General features: G+C 50.2%; 1 long non-coding RNA gene across 1 annotated transcript; it reads left to right on the forward strand.

Moving 5' to 3' along the window:
* Positions 1-10,578: 10,578 nt before the first annotated feature.
* Positions 10,579-16,878, forward strand: LOC133077380 (uncharacterized). The gene is made up of 6 exons (XR_009697710.1): positions 10,579-11,631; positions 11,826-12,059; positions 12,203-12,322; positions 12,401-12,492; positions 12,748-14,204; positions 16,670-16,878. It is a non-coding gene; the product is annotated as an uncharacterized LOC133077380 (long non-coding RNA).
* Positions 16,879-17,566: the final 688 nt, after the last annotated feature.

The raw sequence follows: 17,566 nt of genomic DNA on the forward strand, positions 1-17,566 counted from the left end.
TTAGCTCAGGATAGTATCAGGACTTTAGATGTTGATGGCAGCAGGGCCTTAGTTAGGGACAGTGTCAGGCCCTGACTTAGGACGAACATCCAGGCCTTAGGTAGGGACAGTGTCACAGGCCAGAGACTAATTTCAGGGCCTTAGTTAGGGACAGCACCAGAGCTTTAGTTAGCATAAGAGGCACGACATTTGCTAGGGACAGGGTCAGGTTAAGGTCTAGGGATAGTGTCAGGAAATGAGCTAGGGATAGTGTCAAGACCTTAGTTACTGAGAGTATCAGGGCCTTATTTAGAACCAGTGTCAGGGCTTCAGGTAGGGCCAGCATCAGAGGCTGACTTAGGGAGAGCGACAGGGCCTGAGTGAGGCCTAGCGTCAGGCCCTTAGCTGGGGACCCTGACAGGTCATGACTTAGTAGCAGCATCAGGGCCTTGGCTGGATAAGCATTAGGGTATTAAAGACATGATCAGGGCCTGAGTTAGTCACAGTGTCAAGGCCTCAGTTAGGGATAGTTTGAGGGCCTGAGTTAGGGACAGCGACAGGGCATTCTTAGGGACGGTGTCAGGACCTTGGTTAGAGATGGGTCAGGATGTTAGCTCAGGATAGTGTCAGGGTTTTAGTTATTGCCGGCAGCAGGGCCTATATTAGAGATAGATTCCAGGCCTTAGTTAGGGACAGTGTCAGGGCCTTAGTTAGGACTAGTCAGGGCCTTAGTTATCGAGAGCATTAGGGTTTCAGTTAGGATAAGAAGCAGGACATTAGCTCCAGACACAGTCAGGTTCAAGGCCAGGGAAAGTGTCAGGAAATGAGCTAGGGATAGCGTGAAGGCCTTAGTTATTGAGAGCATCAGGGCCTTAGTTAGGACCAGCGTCAGGGCCTTAATCAGGACCAGTGTCAGGGCTTCACGTACGGACAGCGTCAGAGCCTAACTAAGGTACGGCAACAGGGCCTAAGTGAGGCCTATCTTTAGGGCCTGAGTTAGGGACAGTGTCAGGGCATGACTTAGGAGCAGTATAAGGGCCTCTGTAGGATCAGCATTAGGGTATTCGTTAAAGACATCAGGGCCTCTGTTAGGGACAGCCTCAGGGCCTCACTTAGGGACAGCATCAGGGCTTACTTTGGGACAGTTTCAGGACCTTGGTAAGACATGGGTCAGGATATTAGCTCAGGATAATGTCAGGACTTTAGATATTGATGGCAGCAGGGCCTTAGTTAGAGACAGTGCCAGGGCCTGAGTTAGGACTAACATCAGAGCCTTTGTTAGGTACAGTGTCAGGGACTGAGTTAGGAGTAGCATCAGAGCCTTTGTAAGGGACAGTGTCAGGGACTGAGTTAGGTCTAGTGTCAGGGCCTTAGTTAGGGACAGTGTCAGGGATTTAGTTAGCAAAGGAGGCTCGACATTACCTAAAGACAAGGTTAGGTTAAGGTCTAGGGATAGTGTCAGGAAATGACCTAGGGATAGTGTCAAGACCTTAGTTACTTAGAGCATCAGGGCCTAATTTAGGACCAGTGTCAGGGCTTCAGGTAGGGATAGCGTCAGAGCCTGACGTAGGGAGAGCAACAGGGCCTGAGTGAGGCCTAGCGTCAGGACCTTACCTAGGGACAGTGTCAGGGCATGACTTAGGAGCAGCATAAGGGCCTCTGTAGGATCAGCATTCGGGTCTTCGTTAAAGACATTCTCAGGGCCTCTTTTAGGGACAGCCTCAAGGCCTCACTTAGGGACAGCGTCAGGGCTTACTTTGGGACAGTTTCAGGACCTTAGTAAGACATGGATGAGGATATTAGCTCAGGATAATGTCAGGACTTTAGATATTGACGGCAGCAGGGCCTTACTTAGACACAGTGTCAGGGCCTGCGTTAGGACTAGCATCAGAGCCTCTGTTAGGTACCGTGTCAGGGCCTGAGTTAGGAATAGTGTTAGGGCATTAGTTAGGGACAGTTCTGGGCCAGATTTAGGACGAGCATCTAGGCCTTAGTTAGGGACAGTGTCACGGCCTTGGGACTAAATTCAGGGCCTGAGTTAGGCACAGCATAAGGGCTTCAGTTAGCATAAGAGGCAGGACATTTGCTAGGGACAGGGTTAGGGTAAAGTCTAGGGATCGTGTTAGGAAATGACCTAGGGATAGTGTCAAGACCTTCGTCACTGAGAGTATCAGGGCCTTATTTAGAACCAGTATCATGGCTTCAGGTAGGGACAGCGTCAGTGCCTGACTCTGGGAGAGCGACAGGGCCTGAGTGAGGCCTAGCGTCAGGCCCTTAGCTGGGGACACTGTCAGGGCATGATGTAGGAGCAGCATCACGGCCTTTGTTGCATCAGCATTAGGGTCTTAGTTAAAGACATGATCAGGGCCTGAGTTAGTCACAGCGTCAAGGCCTCAGTTAGGCATAGCTTCAGGGCCTGAGTTAGGCACAGCCTCAGGTCTTCACTTAGGGACAGCGACAGGGCTTTCTTAGGGACAGTGTCAGGACCTTGGTTAGAAATGGGTCAGGATATTAGCTCCGGATAGTGTCCAGATTTCAGTTATTGCCGGCAGCAGGGCCTATATTAGGGACAGATTCCGGACCTTAGTTAGAGATAGTGTCAGGGCCTTAGTTGGGACTAGTCTGGGCCTTAGTTAGGGAGAGCATTAGGGTTTCAGTTAGGATAAGAGGCAGGAAATTAGCTCGGGACAGAGTCAGCTTCCAGGCCAGGGATAGTGTCAGGAAATGAGCTAGGGATAGCGTGAAGACATTAGTTATTGAGAGCATCAGGGCCTTAGTTAGGACCAGTGTCAGGGCTTGATGTAGGGACAGCGTCAGAGCCTAACTAAGGTACGGCAACAGGGCCTAAGTGAGGCCTATCTTTAGGGCCTGAGTTAGGGACAGTGTCAGGGCATGACTTAGGAGCAGTATAAGGGCCTCTGTAGGATCAGCATTAGGGTCTTCGTTAAAGACATTCTCAGGGCCTCACTTAGGGACAGTGTCAGGGCTTACTTTGGGACAGTTTCAGGACCTTGGTAAGACATGGGTCAGGGTATTAGCTCAGGATAATGTCAGGACTTTAGATATTGATGGCAGCAGGGCCTTAGAGACAGTGTCTCAGCCTGACTTAGGAGTAGCATCAGAGCCTTTGTTAGGTACAGTGTCAGGGACTGAGTTAGGAGTAGCATCAGAGCCTTTGTAAGGTACAGTGTCAGGGACTGAGTTAGGTGTAGTGTCAGGGCCTTAGTTAGGGACAGTGTCAGGGCCTGAGTTAGGATGAGCCTCCAGGCCTCAGTTAGGGCCAGGGTCACGGCCTCGGGACTAATTTCAGGGCCTTAGTTAGGAACAGCATCAAGGATTTATTTAGCATAAGAAGCTCGACATTAGTTAAAGACAAGGTTAGGTTAAGGTCTAGGGATCGTGTCAGGACATGACCTAGGGATAGTGTCAAGACCTTAGTTACTTAGGGCATCAGGACCTAATTTAGGACCAGTGTCAGGGCTTCAGGTAGGGACAGCGTCAGAGCCGGACTTAGGGAGAGCGACAGGGCTTGAGTGAGGCCTAGCGTCAGGGCCTTAGCTAGGGATAGTATCAGGGCATGACTTAGGAGCAGCATAAGGGCCTTGGTAGGATCAGCCTCAGGGGCTTTGTTAAAGACATTATCAGGGCCTCTGTTAGGGACAGCCTCAGGGCCTCACTTAGGGACAGCGTCAGGGCTTACTTAGGGACAGTTTCAGGACCTTGGTAAGAGATGGGTCCGGAAATTAACTCAGGATAGTGTCAGGACATTAGATATTGACGGCAGCAGGGCCTTAGTTAGGGACAGTGTCAAGGCCTTAGTTAGTACTAGCATCTGGACCTCTGTTAGGTACAGTGTCAGGGCCTGAGTTAGGGACAGTGTCACGGCCTTGGGACTAAATTCAGGGCCTGAGTTAGGCACAGCATAAGGGCTTTAGTTAGCATAAGAGGCAGGAGGTTAGCTAGGGACAGGGTCAGGTTAACATCTAGGGATAGTGTCAGGAAATGACCTAGGGATAGTGTCAAGACCTCAGTTACTGAGAGGATCAGGGCCTTATTTAGAACCAGTGCCAGGGCTTCAGGTAGGGACAGTGTCAGAGGCTGACTTAGGGAGAGCGACAGGGCCTGAGTGAAGCCTAACGTCAGGGCATTAGCTAGGGACGTTTTCAGGGCATGACTTAGGAGCAGCATCAGGGCCTTTGTAGGGTCAGCATTAGGGTCTTAGTTAAAGACATGACCAGGGCCTGAGTTAGGAGTAGTTTCAGGGCCTTAGTTAAGGACAGTGTCAGGGCCTTAGTTAGGACTAGCATCAGAGCTTTTGTTAGCTATTGTGTCAGGGACTGAGTTAGGGACAGGTTCGTGGCCTTTATTAGGGCTAAGTTTAGGGTTAGGGTTAGGGTTTTAGGGTTGGGGCTAGGGTTAGGGTTAAGGGTTAGGGTTTACGGTTTAAGGTTAAGGGGAGGGTGAGGGTTAGAGTTAGAGGGTTAGGGTTATATTTCCAGAGCCATAAGAAAACACTCTGCTTAGAATTCTTCAATGTCCGCGTACCTGAAGTCACTCTGCGCGAGGAGAAAGTCAGCGTCCTACCATGTTCTGTTGCTCAGGGGAAACCCAACGTGAGCAATTGCCTTGAGGTAAGGCCCTGAATTGCCATGCAGAAGCGGAGGTGTGCAGCAATTTCCATGAGGCCGTAGCCGCTGCTCTGCATTATTTTAACGTCAGTACGCTTTGCAGGACATCTAGGAGCCTCGCGCATGGGCACCCTATTCCCTGCAAGAACACTGAGTACCCCCAGGCCCCCCTGGGCCTGCTAAGCCACATCCAGGCCCGTAGCCCTTCAGAGCCACTGTGTGTATGCCGAGTGTAGGGCAACACGATGCACTCTTTCTTGGGACAGCTTGATTTCCCCAACACTCCCACAGGTTCACGTACACACTTCTACAACGTCTAACATGCCGTGGAAGTTTGACTCGTTGCCCTAGTCTGAGCTGCACTGAGAAAGACCCTCGGCTTCGCATTCCATCTAGGACCTCCTGCCTGAATTCATCCTGCCTCCAGGAGAAAGTCGGCTTGCGTTCTGACTGCAACTAAAGCCCAGTTCCTCGTGGAACACTGCAGGCTTTTGAAGAGCCACAGGCCCGGAGGCCTAGCTGGGGCGTTCCTTGGTTGAGGCGGTTCACTAGATGCAGAACACCGTGCTTCGATGAGTTGATTCCGGGAAGGAACCACTGGGTAACCTGTGTCTCTCTGGACTTGTTAGAAAGCACAGGGATGTATGCTGCGTGTGCCCATGGAAATGGGGGCCTGATGGAACTAGCCTTGCTTTCCCATTTGGAAAGCTCCATTCATGCTGCCTTGAAGCTACTTGAAATTGACTGCTGTTGACAGGCCACTAGCCACTGTATGCATGGCTCTGGGAAGAAAATGAGTTTTCTCTAGCTAAACCGGGTGCTTCCATGGCCGGGGTGGAGCTCATCCTGCCATGCTCCAGAGCTAAAGGGAAACTCAACATGAGTACTTGCCTCGAGATAAGGCCCTGAGTAGCCGTGCAGAAAGGGAGGCATGCAGCTGTTTCCATGAGGTCTTAGTCACTGTTGTGCTTTATTTTAAAGGAAGTACCCTTTTCAGGACTCCTAGGCCCCTCGGGTATGCATCATTTTCCCTCCAAGATCACTGAGTACCTCCGGACCTCTATGGGCCTGCTGAGCAACATCGAGACCCATAGGTCGGTCCCTCGGAGGCCCTCTGTGTATGCCCTGCGATGGGCAACCCACTGTACGTTCCTTAAGGTGAACTACATTTGCAGAGCACTCGAACAGCCTCAGGACCACATTTCTAGCCAGTCCGACGTGCCATGGAAGTCTTCGTCTTGCCCCCCGTCTGAGCTGCCCTGAGAAAGCACTGTGCTTGGAATTCCTCGGGGACCTCGTACCTGAAGTCACTCTGCTCGAGGAGAAAGTCAGCATCCTACCGTGCTGTGTCACTAACGGATCATTCAACGAGAACACTTGCCTCAAGGTAAGGCCCTGAATTGCCGTGCGGAAGCATAGGCGTGCAGCAGTTTCCATGAGGCCGCAGCCACTGCTCTGCATTTTTTTAACGGCTGGACGCTTTGCAGGACATCTAGGAGCCTCACGTGGGCACCCTATTCCCTGCAAGAACACTCAGTCACCCCAGGCCCCCCTGGGCCTGCTAAGCAACATCCAGGCCCGTAGCCCTTCGGAGCCACTCTGTGTATGCCGAGTGTAGGGCAACACACTGCACTCTTTCTTGGGACAGCTTGATTTCCCCAGCACTCCCGCAGGTTCACGTACATCCTTCTAGTACATCTAACATGCCGTGGAAGTCTGACTCGTTGCCCTAGTCTGAGCTGCACTGAGAAAGACCCTCGGCTTGGCATTCCATCTAGGACCTCCTGCCTGAAGTCACCCTGCCTCCAGGAGAAAGTTGGCTCGCGTTCCAACTGCAACTAAAGCCTAGTTCCTCGTGTAACACTGCAGGAGTTTGAAGAGCCACAGGCCCGGAGGCCTAGCTAGGGCGTTCCTTGGTTGAGGCAGTTCGCTAGATGCAGAGCACCCTGCTTCGAGGAGTTGATTCCGGGAAGGAACCACTGGGTAAAATGTATCTCTTTTGACTTATTAGAAACCACAGGGATGTATGCTGCGTGTGCCCATGGAAATGGGGGCCTGATGGAAGCAGCCTTGCTTTCCCGTTTTGAAAGCTCCATTCATGCTTCCTTGAAGCTACCTGAAATTGAGTGCTGTTGACAGGCCTTTAGCCGCTGTAGGCATGGCTGTGGGAAGAAAATGAGTTTTCTCTAGCTAAACTGGGTGCTTCCATGGCTGGGGTGGAGCTCATCCTGCCATGCTCCAGAGCTAAAGGGAAACTCAACGTGAGTACTGGCCTCGAGGTAAGGCCCTGAGTAGCCGTGCAGAAAGGGAGGCATGCAGCTGTTTCCATGAGGTCTTAGTCGCTGTTGTGCTTTATTTTAAAGGAAGTACCCTTTTCAGGACTCCTAGGCCCCTCGTGTGTGCATCATTTTCCCTCCAAGATCACTGAGTACCTCCAGACCGCTGTGGGCCTGCTGAGCAACATCGAGACCCATAGGTCGGTCCCTCGGAGGCCCTCTGGGTATGCCGAGCAAAGGGCAACATGCTACACTCTTCCTTAAGAGAACTAGATTTCCTCAGCACTCCAACAGCTTTAGGAAAACGTTTCTACCCCGTCTAACACGCCATGGAATTGTGCCTCATTGCCCTATTGTGAGCTGCACTGAAAAAGCACTGTGCTAAGCATTCCTTCTAGGACCTCCTGCCTGAAGTCACCCTGCCTCCAGGAGAACGTCGGCTCGCGTTCCAACTGCAAGGAAAGCACAGTTCTTCGTGTAACACTGCAGGCTTTTGGAGCAAGCACAGGCCCGGAGGCCTAACTCAGGCATTCCTTAGTTGAGGCAGTTCGCTACACACAGAACACCCCGTGTAGAAACGCTGATTCAGGGAAGTGCCCAGTGTGTAGCTCGTGTCTCTTTTCACTTGTTAGAAAGCACGTGTAAGTGTGCTGCGTGTCCGCCGGGAAATGGGTGCCTGACGGCAGAAGCCATTTCATCAGAGGTGTTGGGAGTGTGTAGAGGCGTTATATTCCTGTTGTGTGTCCTGCAGGCATCCCATGAAAGACCAGAATCTAGGTCAACTTGGGCAAGCCACTTAACTGAGCCTCAGCTTTCTTTATTTGTAAGGTGGGCACCACAGCGCTTCCCTCCCGTATTCATGGCGATAACCTGGCAACAAACGTACACCATGTGGCCCCACTTTGAAATCTTTAAAGAGGTCTGCCAATAAAAGTGTCTGTAGGTTGTACCTTCCCTGCAATGACACACCTGGTCCAAGGTGGAGAGGTTTCAGGAGTGAGCAGTTTGCCCTTCACATGAATGGACAGAGCTCAGCCAGCGGCGCCCCTTCACTGAGACCCTGGCTGCCGAGGTACACACTTTCCATGTATCCAGGCTAGTTTCAGATGGAGACTGAGAGGGAAAATAGGCAGGTGTAAGGATGCAATCCTCAAATCTTTGGTTTCAAATAATCCATCCCAAACTGCTACCCGAGCCCCCCAGTATCAAAAAGGAAACATGTTATAGACCCAGAAAAATGTGTTTCCCAAAAGGCCTAGGTTTGCCCTCATAGTCATCAGTATCTAAAATAGAAGTAGCAGTACACTTAAAATCTTAAACTTCTATGTATTTAGGGACCAAAGGCATTTTCATCAGAAAGAAAAGGGATTTAATAATAAAACCACAGAGAGATAAATTGTTTTCAAGCCCCTGATAAGAGAGGGGAGAAATGTCAACCTCGTGGGAGTTGCAGAATCAGCAGTTAGGATTTTTGGATGCCAACTCTGGTGGAGAAGAGACTCCAGCCTGTACCCTCCCCACCCACCCTCCCCGGTATGCCTGGTTAGGAGGTGAGTCCTGCAGGCACGGTGGCCCCTGGGCTGGCCGGAGCGGCAGGATGAGTGCAGGGGTTCCTGAACAGAACAGTTTACCCTCCCTCCCCAGAGACACCTAGCAATGTCTGGAGGGTGGGCTAGTGGCAGGTGGCCAGGGACGCTGCTAAACACACTACAATGCCCAGGACAAAGCCCACCACAGAGAACGATTCAGCCCAGAATGTCAGCAGTGCTGAGGATGAGAAACCTATGTATGTGGTAATGCTGGCCTCCAGGAGAAGTTCAGGAGACAGCCCAACCCTCTTCCTGCCCACAAGGGGGGGATGGTCCTCTCCTGTAGCTTGCTCCAATTTAAGGACCTTTTGCTGTCCGCTGTTGGTGAGTGACCCGGTGCCCTGGCTTTAGGAGTCGGGGCCTGAGGGCCTCGTTAGCTCCCCGGATCCTGTGCACTCAGAGTGCGCTTTACCCCCACGCTCCCCGCTGTTGTAGAGCAGGGTCTGAAAAGCCAGAGGGAGTGGCTGCTGGATTTGGCGCTAGCAGGCTTGGTCTTGGCGTCACTGGTAATGTACAGGGTGATATTTGGGGTAGAAAGAGACAAATTAGGCCGATTCGTAGCGAGGTGGTGGCTGCTCTGCGGAACGCCCCTGAGTCGCGAGGTTCTGGGACCGCTGATCAGTAGCAGAGGTGTGATGAGGACACAGCCTCACACCGTGCCCCACGGCCTGGGCCTTTCGGAGCTGGCCTCTTCAGAAGGCTCTCCCAGGCACAGACCACCCCATCCCCGAGCCCCAGCACGCTGGCCCCTCTGCACTGGACATGTAGGGGTAGCGCGGGGTGTGGTGTCCACGCCAGACTGAAGTCCAGGTCGGAGGGGCTCAGCCTGAGGCTGAAAGGAGATGGATGGATCAGTAGGTTGGTGGCGGTGTCTCCTGGGAGGGAATCACAGGGAATTGTTACTTCTCAGTTATCTTCTGCATTTTAAAAACTTCTGCCATGAGTACGCATTTCTGTAACCAAAACCTTATCAGAGTGGAAGCTTAGTGGGGCAGCTTTGCAAAAGGACCCTGCCTGACTCTTGACCCGCCTGTGTGCCTAAATGCGCATGCAGCTGGGGCTTGGTCAGCAGTGGTGACCTCCTGAAGCTATTTACAACCTGTAAGCGGTGTGTGCTCCTCCACAGGATACCTCAGTTCTCTGACTCTCAGGTTCTTCTTCTGTGGAGAAAAAGGGCAGATATGTTCTACAAATGTCCACAGTTCCCCGTGGAGAAGGTACCTCTGGGCATGAACATGTGCTGGAGTGGCATGATGCTGGGGTCTGCCCCTCGCAGCTCAATCTCAAAGACTCCAAGCAGAGCTACCTATTTTATATTTTTCTTCCCTTCTGAAGACATTGGCTGGCACTTGGCCTTGGTCCAGGGTGTACGCCTTCTTCAACCTGTTGACTGCGGAGTCCTCACATTGCTTTGGGCTTGGTCCAAGTCTGTGCTTGAGTGGAGGACGGGGCGTTGAGAGGGTGCACACGCCCCTCCTTCTCAGCCACGCACCTTCTTTTCCTTGCCAAGCTCTCCCTTCTCCTACTGTGACAACGAAGCGGCTGCTTCAACCTCTTCTGTAACCTGGGCTCTCCCATCTGTCTTCAGTTTTTCCCGTGATCATAGCTGGTTAGACACCTGCCGGGGGATGTTTTTCAGACGAACTTGAGTAACTTGCCCTCGTAGATTAGTTAAGAGCCTGTAGGTCTCGAAGGGATTTGTGGAAAAGACCCAGCAGAGTCTCCGAGAACCCGAGGTGGCTGTGGCTGGAGCCAGGTGAGCCACAGGTTAGGGGCGTCTGGCCCTCATCCTGTGTGAGGGTGGATGCGCTACTGCTGTCCTCTGCCTCGGGCCCTCATCTGTGAAATGCGGGAACAGTGAGGACTGCCCTCCCGAGGTCGTCATGAGGCTTAATGTGTGAATGCAGTGACCACTCAGAGCAGCCCTCACAGCAGGGAGCACTGTGTGTGTGTGTGTGGGGGTGTGTGTGTGTGTGTGTGTGTGTGTGGGTGTGTGTGTGTGTGTGTGTGATTGTAGCCTCCGGGCTTTGCTTTTCTCCACCAGCTCCTTCTTCACGGGGAAGCAAGGAGAGGCATGGGAGGGAGGGAGGGACAAGACTAGAAAAAGGAGGCAGAGGGAGGTCCCTGGGGAAGGGTTTCTGCCACTCATGCATGGGTGGCCTGGGGTCCAAACTTGGGGTTTTATACCAGGGCGTGTGAGCAAGGGGCTGCGGCCAGGGGCAGAGCATTTGCAGACCGCGCGTAGGTCTGGACAGAGCAGGAAGACACCAAGGCTCTGCTTCCTCCCAGCTGTCAAGGCCCAAGGCAACAGGTCACCCCTTCTGAGTCCCTGAGAAATTGGGAGGTGCTAGTGCAAGGGCACAAAGTTTCAGTTATGCCAGATGAACAAGTTCTGGAGTTCTGCTGTATAATACGGTGCCTGTAGTTAACAATACTGTATTGTGTGCTCAGAATTTACTGAGGATGGCTCCTATCTTAAGTGTTCTTACCATCCACACAAAGAATGATGATAATAGGAATAATAATAAATAAAGGAATGAATAGGTCGGGAGGACACCTTTGGAGTGACACATATGTTTACGGTGTAGATTGTGGTGATGGTTTCATGGGTGTAATCTGTCTCCATACTCACAAAGTTGCATGTATTAATCATGTACAGCTTTCTGTATGTCAATGATACCTTCATAAAGTGGTTTAAAAAAATAAAATGGGGGGGAATATAGTCACTCCAAGTACTGAGCACATTGCCTGTCACAGTAAATAAGCAAATAAATGTAATTATGGTTTAAGCTTAGCTCAGGACTGAGAGTGGGTACTTGGCAGGTGGTGTCTGTGGCCAGCTGCTCCGCCCGGGCTCAGCACTGCTTCTGTGAAGCACAAGGGCTGCCCAAACGCAGAGAGCAGCTCCAGGTGCACACTCCTGACAGAGAAGGCGGGCTGGTCGCAGACACCTTGTTTTGGTTACTTGCTATTCCTTCCCCCGCACACCCTTTCATTGTCCTGGTCCTTAACCTTTAACTCCTGTAAGAAGCTGGGTTTGCAGATTTCTGAAGACATTTTGCAGTGTGCAGACCTGTTTCACCTTTGTTCCCCATCCTTGGGTCTGGAGATAAAGGCGAGAAGACAGTACTCTATGAAAGCAACAATCATAAACCTCAGGTATGCTCACCCTCAGGTGCCTCAGACTTCAAAGAAATGGGAAACTAGGCATCTCATTTTATACATGGCCCTCTTTAAGTACACTTGTATGTACATAAAATGAAATTGTACTGAAATAAATCTTATTGGTGAATGTTTGCTTTCCGGAAGACACTTTGGTGTAAAAGTTCCTAAGAAAATTTGTTTTTTTAAAGGACCAAAAATGGGGTGAATGTTTCATGGGTAAAGACCTTTTTCGTAACGAGTGAAGGTGAAGTGAGCAGACTGTGCAGCTCAGATTCCAGCTGCGTCCCCGTCCCTGCCCTCGGGAGTGTGCCGGAAGGACCCCAGAGAGCTGGCCCACTGGGATGAGCTTACAGCCTTGGGGCCCCAAAGTGCAAGGATGGTCAGCATTCCTGGTGCTCTGGGTTCAGCAAGACCTGACTGAGGTGGGTGGGAGGTGAGTGGGAACACAGTTTTGCCCAGAGCTATCTCGTTGGCCTGTGTTAGAGGGGGAACAGAAGGTCAGAGCAGGCCTGGGTGAACCCAAGGTGCTGGCTGAATGTCTTTTTTTTTCTTTTTTTTAATAAAGGGACTCTCTTTTCTGGTTGTTGGCTGAGTATGTAATGTCCACTCTGGGTCATCTAAGGGCCGAGCCCAAGTACTCTGTTCCTGCTGTGACCCGTGCTTCTGCTACCACATACTGCACAAGGTAGGTACCTCAAAGTCCTAGCTGAACAGCTAATAGAGAGACAGGTCTCACCCTTGCTTCTTCACCTGCATCTTACAGAGGTGGAAAGTAGGAACTGCAGCCCAGCAAGCCATGGACCCAGGCAAGCCTAAAACTGCAAAGTCACCTGTGTTGATTCCAGCCAGCGTTTAGTAAGTAAATCCGTGACTCTTGTAAGAAGAGATTTCAGAAGATGTGTACCTTCTACAGAATTCACATTTAGTGAGGGGCGTGTGAAAAGATATACACAATTTTAATCTTTTTATTTTACTAATAGCGTATCTTAATGATTGAAAAATAGAAATTCCTGTAAATAAAAAGAAAACCAGAAAGTACTCATACTTTACACACCTAGTGTTCACGATCTAATGGGCCTGCTTCGCCTTCCCCTCTCTCTTCTATCTGAGCCTCCACGATGGACGGGACTCACGTGGTACAAGTCACGCAGGATCAAGCTGGACTGTTGGTTTTCTGCTCCGCCTCTGCTTCCTCTCCGCATCCTGGACTCTAAAGAAGATGAATGAAATGTCTGCTCTGGTTGCTGGCTGTTTCATCTCCAACTTAACCTCAGTCTGTGGTTGTGGAGGGCCTCAGAAGTCAGGAAGGTCCCCCGCCGCCAACCTGGGGAGGGTGGGGCTGGACCCAGGCTCCAGCACAGCCCTGACACGCAGTGTGGTCAGTGGGACATGTTGGCATGTCTGCAAGGCTGTAGCGCTGCCAGCCCCCCTATGCTGCCTTCTTGAGGGCTGGCGGTGCCCTTCAGGACTGGCTGCATCCTTCGTCCCATTTGAGTGGGCAGTAGTAGATAATAAAATCTCAGAATATCCCTTGACCCCTGACCATCCAGGCAGGCATCTGCGGTCCTGCAGCTCAGGCCTGCCTGGGCCCTGTCAAGCCCCTGTGGCCAATCACTGAGCTGACCTTGCTGCTGGGCAATTGAACAGCTACCTGGGCAGCGTAGACGGCCCCTTGGGATGTTTCAGTTCCCTACATCCATGTGATTGAGAAAAGGGCCTCCTCCCTCATAGCCTCTCAGCCTTTCGAGAAGAAATAACCCTCCAGACATTGAGTGTGGCCCTGGCCACAACCAGCATACAGCAGACCGTGGCCCTGCAATCCTTTGGCCTTCGGGTTGTTGCAAACCTTTGACATTCATACTCATTAAAAATCAAAGGAATGGGAGCAAGTGGCTTCCCAACTGGTGTTTTCCCTCTGAGGCTATGTGGTCTCCAGGAGCCATGCGCATCCCGGGCCTAGTCCCTGCGGCCTCCGGAAAGCCAGCCAACTGTGGATTCCATGGTATAGAATAATCCTTGAGACACTGCTCCGTTGAGTAACAGTTTCCTTACCACCTACCATTTGGTTTCTGTTCTCTGTAAAGGAGAGAGCAGAGACTGGAAAATTAGCAAATGTGTTCTGTGGAGATGGGTGATTAATATAGTCAGAGGGCAGGTGTGACTCCTGGGCTCCCACCTACCAGGGACACAAATGAAGTCTGTGTGCCTTTTGAGGTACACTGGCAATCAGGGCCAGCCTCTGATATGAGGCCCCGATGCCCAAAGCAAGAGTCTTGAGTTTCCCACCAACAGCGAAATTGCTATTTTAGCTAGTGGAAGAGCTTCCTGCCATCAAGGGAGGACAGCAAGAGCCCTGGATGGGTGACCACAGTCACTGACCTTAACTGAACCTCTTCGTTTCTGTTAAAATGGACATTGAGTGGGTGTCGCCTGCAGTTTCTGGAAGCCCTGGATGCAGTGAGAGAGAGTGTTCCTGTGAATGGGGCCACCCAAAGGCATTTAGCAGGACAAAGGATTGGAGGGAGACCAGATCACACTGCAAGAGAGTGAGCCACCAGAACTGCCAGGTCGAAATGCACTCTTAAACCTGTCTCTTGCAGTTATTAATTTATTTCTATCGTTTAAAAATAATGTTTTATTTTACTTTAGTAAGTGTGTCCAGTCCATTGGAATCAAAAAAGTCATAGCTGATACATCAGAGCCAATAATCCCTGAGACTCCCTTGGGTGCCCTACTGGATGGGGCATGGCTGGGAGAGATGAAGACACTGAGCAGGGTCCGAACTTAGGGGAACTGCCAGATTGCTGTGTCTCTGTTCCTTCCCTGTCGCAGGAGAGTGAAATCCCGGAACAATGAAAGGAGAAGCAAAATGGGGAAGAGGTCTTTTGGTGGCTTAACTATTCTGTTTGTATTTTCCTTTGTTATGTTCCATTTTGTTAATGTGTGTTTTTACTGGGAAGTTACCCATTTCCTCTAGATTTCTAGTGTGATGCAATAGGTTTCTCAGTCTAGTTTTCAACCGAATTGTCACTTATTAACTGACATCCATATTTCATTTGGGTTTCCTTCATTCTAACTTTTTCTCTTCCAGGATGCCATCCAGTGTATCATGTGACATTTAGTCATCATGTCTGTTTAGGCTCTTTTGGGCTTTCACAGTTTCTCAGACTGTCCTTGTTTCTATGACCTTGACATTGGTGAGGAGTACTGGTCAGATATTTTGTTGACTGTCCCGCATTGGAATTTACCTGGTGTTTTTCTCAGGATTAGGCTTGAGTTATGGGTTTTGAGTAAGCAGATCACAGAGGTAAAGTGCTTTCTCATCACTTTATATCAAGGGAACAGGCTCTCAAGGCAACTTATCACTGTTACTATTAACTCTGGTCACGTGGCTGAGGTAGTTGGTCAGATTTCCCCACAATGAAGTTAAGTTTTTCCCATTTCCGTGCTGTGTGTGTTCTTTAGGAGGAAGCTACTTTGGGAACCAGCACTTATGGAGACAGGAGTCATCTCCACCTCCACAATCTATGGATGGCTGAGTGTCCACATCAATTATTTGGACTTCTGCATAGGAGATTTCTATTCAACCTTATTGATTAAAACAAACAAACAAGCAAACAAACAAAACCCTATGCAGTTACTTATTTTTACTAGCATGGACACCTGTGGACAGTTTTTTTTTGTTTGTTTTTCTTTGTTTTTTTAACTTTTTGTTATAATCCAGCAGTCCAGATTTTGTTGCTAAGTTCATTCCTACTTTGGCTATTGAGAGCTCTTTCCATTGGCTCCTGTTTTCCTTTGACATCATTCCACCGTGTGGATTTTTTTTCTTGATACTTCCTTATTTTCTGATATAAGATTCAAGATTGTCCTGGCTCATATATTTACTGTGTCAGTCCTAGTGTCAGCCATTATTTCAAAGAGCTCTGGTTCTTTTCACTAGAGAATGTTATGAAAAAGTTACATATAGGAGCTAAAAGTGCTCGGCTGATAATGCAAGGAAATATATGCATGTATTCCCACCTTTGTGTATTGTTGGGTCTCAGGGAGGGGTGCTCCACAATGGCATATCAATTATTTTGAATTACAGTTCCTTAATAAATGGCTGATGCAAGAGGGACACTCTGACTATCTATCTCCTTGAAAGCAGGAAATAAGTCTCTCATGTGAAAGGTGCAGAAGCCTATATGAACAACACTTGGTACTTCTTTAATTTACTACCCCAAGCCCAAACTCTGTTTAGATTCTTCACTAATTGAGTATCCCAAACCTAAGTTTCTTTGGCCTGTAAATTCCTCATAACTTTATTCTATGATGAAATTAAGCCTCACTTTCTGTTATAGTTGGGGAGGGATCTGTAAAGCACCTTGGTTTTTAAAGCAAAGGTTTGTTACTGGAAGAAAGTGTCCCCCCAAAATAGTCTGATGCTCAAGATGTCTGTGTTCCCTTCATGTGATAGTTCAGGGCAGGTGGGTGTCGGGGCCCAGGCTCTGTCCTCCTTGTTTCTCTTCCCTGCTTTCAGGTGGAGGGCTCCAACCAGCAGGGGATGGGGTGACCACATGGCACCATGCCCTCCATCCTAGGACACAGGCTAGCCAAGGCCCTCACCACCTCCACCACTTCCATTTGGAGCTGCAATGGGTGGGAAAGCTGGGAGGTGCAGGGTGGCTGTGAACAGGAAAAAGGGACATGGGTTCTGGTGGACAGCTGGGCGGCTCTGCTGTGGCAGGGTCACTCGGAAGCTAGCACACAGTCTCTGGGTCCTGTGAAACATGATTAGACATCAGCATGCAGTCTTTGATGCTTTGTGGTTCTGGAAATCCTATAGGAGGTGGTTCAGAGCAGATTAAGGTAATGCTGTCAGTGGAGGTGGTGAAGCCAAAGGTCTGCCCTTGAGACTGAAGGTGCTAATGTGGGTGTATATACAGGACAAAACCATCTCGTGTGAATGTAGATCAGGCTCGTTTAAGATCAGTGCAGTCGTGGGGCTTCCGTGGTGGTGTAGTGGTTGATAATCTGCCTGTTGATGCAGGGGACACGGGTTCGAGACCTGGTCCGGGAAAATCCCACATGCCGCAGAGCAGCTATGCCCGTGTGCCACAACTACTGAGCCCCCACGCCTAGAGCCCGTGCTCCGCAACAAGAGAAGCCACCGCAATGAGAAGCCCGTGCACCGCAGTGAAGAGAAGCCCCCCTCACCGCAACTAGAGAAATCCCGTGTGCAGCAATGAAGACCTAACGAAGCCAAAAATAAATAAATTAAATAAATAAAGACTTAAAAAATCTTTAAAAAAGGAAAAAAAAAATCAGTGCAGTCGTGTTATGCCTAAAATCTCATATTTTGTGCCTTTCCTCGGGCACACCTTCCTCAGTTCCTGAGGCTAATGTCACTCACATACAGGGGAATGGAGAGTGGGCTATCTAGTGTGAGACCTTCTTTACCCTGTGTGTGAGTCTGCTCAGGGCTGCCATAACAAACACCACAGACCGGGGAGCTTGAACAACAGACCTACCTCCTAGTCCTGGATGCTGTCTGAGATCAAGGTGTCTGCAGGCTGGTTTTTCCTTGAGGCTTCTCTCCTTGGTGTGTAGACAGCCATGTTCTCTTCACATGATCTTCTGTGTGCTAATCTCTTGTGGTAGGACATCAGTCTTGTTGGATTAGGATCCACCCTAGTGACCTCATTTTACCTTGATCACCTCTTTAAAAACCCCATCTCCAAATACTGCCACATCCTGCGGTCCTGGGGGTTAGGGATTCAGCATGTGAATTTGGGGGGGACACAACTGAGCCCACAGCATCCTGATTAGGAACTAACGTGCCTGGGTCCTTCCTTCCCTCAAGTCCCGTGGGGAACATGCGATAGCTCAGGGAGAGGCCACTTGTGCAGAGTCTGTGTCCCAGTTGGGGAACCCTTCTCTGCTCTCT

Source organism: Eubalaena glacialis, chromosome 17 (genome assembly GCF_028564815.1).
Source record: "Eubalaena glacialis isolate mEubGla1 chromosome 17, mEubGla1.1.hap2.+ XY, whole genome shotgun sequence".
In the NCBI taxonomy this organism is placed as follows: Eukaryota; Metazoa; Chordata; class Mammalia; order Artiodactyla; family Balaenidae; genus Eubalaena; species Eubalaena glacialis.